Source organism: Myotis brandtii, unplaced genomic scaffold (assembly GCF_000412655.1).
Source record: "Myotis brandtii unplaced genomic scaffold, ASM41265v1 scaffold3043, whole genome shotgun sequence".
Taxonomy (NCBI): domain Eukaryota; kingdom Metazoa; phylum Chordata; class Mammalia; order Chiroptera; family Vespertilionidae; genus Myotis; species Myotis brandtii.
The window spans coordinates 1-4,074 of record NW_005361622.1 but is presented as its reverse complement, the minus strand read 5'-3'; the positions used below and the strand labels follow the sequence as shown (position 1 = coordinate 4,074).

General features: G+C 41.9%; 1 long non-coding RNA gene across 1 annotated transcript in view; it reads left to right on the top strand.

Moving 5' to 3' along the window:
- LOC106726696 overlaps positions 1-1,353 on the top strand; it is a 17,449-nt gene extending 16,096 nt beyond the window's left edge. The window contains exon 3 of the long non-coding RNA XR_001362782.1: positions 1,330-1,353. This is a non-coding gene — a long non-coding RNA (uncharacterized LOC106726696). The remainder of the gene's footprint in view (positions 1-1,329) is intronic.
- The last annotated feature ends 2,721 nt before the right edge of the window (positions 1,354-4,074 follow it).

The following is a 4,074-nucleotide window of genomic DNA, read 5'->3' as shown; positions in this document are numbered from 1 at the left end:
TTGTATGCATGCATATAAGCATAACCAATGGACATAAGACACTGGAGGGTAGGGGAGTCCAGGGGATTGTCAAGGGTGGGGGGGGGGGGAAGGATACATATGTAATATCCTTTGTAATACTTTAAGCAACAAAAATAAATCCATCCTCATTAACAACAATACCAAAATGAGAAGATTTAATATTGTTAACTGTCCATACTACTCAGAGAAATCTGCAGATTCAATAAAATATATTGTAATACCAAAGGCATTTTAAAATAAATAAAAATATAATTCTTAATTCATCTGATATCTCAAGGAACCTGAGGAGACAAAACAATCTTCAAAAATTGCCAAGTTTTCTGATTTCAAAACACACTTCAAAGCTAAAGTAAGAATAGAGTGATACTGACATAAAGATAGACATACAGACCAATGGAACAAAATAGAGAGCCCAAGAAACACCCCCTTTATATTATCAAATAATCCTCAACAAAGGTGCCAAGACCACACAATGGGGAAAAGACAGACTTCCACAAAAGATTGGGAAAATTGGATATTCTCAAGTAAAACAATCTTATACGACATATAAAAATTAATTCAAAATGTATTAAAGTTCGCCCTAACCAGTTTGGCTCAGTGGATAGAGCATAGGCCTGCAGACTGAAGGGTCCCGGGTTCGATTCCGGTCAAGGGCATATACCTTGTTTGCAGGAACATCCCCAGTAGGGGGTCTGCTGGAGGCAGCTGATAAATATTTCTCTCTCATCGATGTTTCTAACTATCCCTCTCCTTTCCTCTCTGTAAAAAATCAATTATATATAACAAAATTGGCGTTACTTCACATGGATTGAATTGAAGTCTACCTTTGCTAAGTCTATGAAGTAAGTTTGCTAACCCCAATAGCCTAAGCCAAGTCTCCCATTAGTTTGTGGGAGTAACAATAGGGCAAGCCCCGAGTTTATCTCCCCAATCCCATTAATGTACCCTGAAAAAGTGATGTACTAACAATGAATAATTTTTCTATTTCTAATGTCTTAAGTTTCCTGGAATTTAAGATATTTAAAATAGAAAAATTATTCATGTATTAATTGTTCAAATACTGTTTGAGCCCAAGAACTGTGCTAGGCATTGCTGGGAGGGCTACAGAAGTATATAAGATGCAGCTTAATTGCAATTCTTAAAAACTTTTTTTTTTTTTTTAGCATGTAAGCCTTTTCAATAGTGTGCATTACAGAGGTTTTGTTCCTGTATATTTAAATGTATTAAAGATCTAAATGTAATAACAAAAACCATAACACTCACAGAATAGTCAGGGGAAAAACTTCCTGACATTGTAGTTGACAATAGTTTCTTGGATATGATACCAAAAGCTCAGGGAACAACGGAAAATAGAAAATGGGCTACAGCCCGGCCAGCGTGGCTCAGTGGTTGAGCATCGAACTATGAATCAGGAGATTGAAGTTCAACTCCCAGTCAGGGCACATGCCAGCGTGTGGGCTCCATCCCCAGTAGGGTACTTGCAGGAGGCAGCTGATCAATGATTCTATCTAATCATTGACGTTTCTATCTCTCTCTCTCTCTCTTCCTTGCAATCTAAAATCAATAAAAATATATTTAAGAAGAATATGGGACTACATTAAACTTAAAAACTCTTGGCCATCACAGAAACAATCAACTGTGTGAAAAATAAACCTTCAGAATGAGAAAAAGTATGTGAAAATTATATATATATGTAAAATAAAGGGGGAATATGCAAATTGACCATCACCCCATAACTGTCAAGATGGCTGCACCCACAGCAGAGGCCGAGTTCTTTTAATGAGCCTTAACGAGCAATCAGCAGGGACCTGGGCTGCGTGGCGCTGGGACTGGGGCAGGAGTACTGAGGCCGTATCTCCTGCCCAGCAGGGCTTGACGGGATCTCAGGCCACGTCACACATCTGGCAGGGCTTGACAGGGACCTCAGGCCGAACCCCAGAACTGGGCTGAGCAACCTGAGGCCACGCACCCCATCCAGCAGGGCTTGACGGGGATGGGACCATCTGGGTCTGGATCTAGCTCAATTGGGGTGGGGTTGGCCAGGTCTGGGTCTCGTGTAATTTCGAGGCACACGAGAGTGGGCAGGCACTTGACTCTGGTCCCCGTGGTGCGCCCCAGGCTCTTACAGGAGAATGATTTTTATATACATTTTACTAATTTTCTTTTATCTCTGACACTTCTATTATAAAGGCAAACAGCAATATTAAAATATTTTCTCTAATTAATTCCCTTTTAATATGCACAAATTTTGTGCACTGGGTCACTAGTATATGTATATCTGTTAAGGGTATATAAAGGGTATATAAAGAAACCCTACAATTCAACAACAAATAAAAGGCCAATTTGCCTGATTAAAAAATGGTCAAAACACTATAATAGACATATTTCTAAAGAAGACATACAAATGGTCAAAAAGTTTAATAAAAGATGCCCAACATCATTATTCATTAAAGAAATCCAATCCAAACAAAAATGAAATATCCCTTCATACCCATTAGGATGTTCTTGCAACTTTGCCAAATTCATTTATTAGATTTAGCTTTTTGGTTGAATCTTGTGGGTTCTCTATGTATGATATCATGTCATCTGTAAATAATGACAGCTTTACTTCTTCCCTTTCAATTTGGGTGCCAGTTATTTCTTCTTGTTTTCTGATCACTGCAGCTAGAACTTCCAGTGCTGTGCTGAATAAGAGTGGTGAAAGCAGATATCCCTGTCTTTTTTCTGATCTTAAGGGAAACACTTTTAGTTTTTGCCCATTGAGTATAAGGTGATTGTAGGTTTTTCAAATATGGCCTTTATTATATTGATGTATGTTCTCTCTATACCCACTTTTTTGAGAGTTTTTATCATAAATTGGTTCTGAATTTTTTTGAATGGCTTTTTGGCATCTATTGATATGATCATGTGATTTTTATCTTTTATTTTGTTTATGTTATGTAAGACATTTGTTCAATTGCAAAGTTTATATAGACCTTGCATCTCCGGAATAAATCTCACTTTATCATGTTTTTTTTATTTTAAAACTAGAGGCCCGGTGCACAAAAATTTGTGCACTCGAGGGGGGGGGGGCCCCCGCCAGGCCTGTGCCCTCTTGCAGTCTGGGACCCCTCGGGGGATAACCACCTGCTGGCTTAGGCCCGATCCACAGGCGATTGGGCCTAAGCTGGCAGACAGACATCCCTCTGGCAGCCTGGCAGCCCTCGGGGGATGCCCACTTGCCCAGGCCTAATCTGCAGTCAGACATCCTTAGTGCTGCTGAAGAGGCGGGAGAGGCTCCCACCACCACCGCTGTACTGGCAGCCATCAGCCAGGCTTGTGACTGAGCAGAGCTCCCCCATGTTGGACTGTACTGACCACCAGAGGGCAGCTCCTGCATTGAGTGTCTGCCCCCTGGTGGTCAGTGTGTGTCATAGTGACCAGTCATTCCCAGTCTTTCTGCTGTTAGGGTCAGTTTGCATATTACCCTTTTACTATATAGGATTCTCAGGTGGGGGCGGACTAGTTTGGCCTGAAGGGTGTCCCGGTTCAGGGTGGGGGACCCGCTTGGGTGCCTGGCCACCCTGGGTGAGAGGCGGATGGTTGTTTGCGGCTGGTCACACCCTCTTCAGGGTGGAGGTCCCCATTGGGGTGCCTGGCCAGTCTGGGTGAGGGGCTGAGGGCCGTTTTCAGGTTGGCTGGCAACTGAAGATCCCAGCCTCTCCTTTTTTTCTCTTTTTTGTTAATTCTGGGATTTATTTACCTTCTATAATTGAAACTTTGTTGTCGTCACTGGGGCTTCCAGCTCTGAGGCCGGGGCTGGCTGAAAGCAGGTATCTGGGTTTTTTTTAGCATCTATAATTGAAACTTTGTTGCTTTTGGAACATAGAGTAGGCCGCGGCAAGCGGGGAACCTTGGCTTCCTCCATCACTGGAGCTAACAAGCCTCCTGCTTGCTTCAGCTGTGTGGCTGCTGGCCGCCATCTTTCTTGACAGTTAATTTGCATATATCGATGATTAGCCAATGGGGAGTTTAGTGGAGGTATGGTTAATTACCCTTTTTGTTTTTTATTAG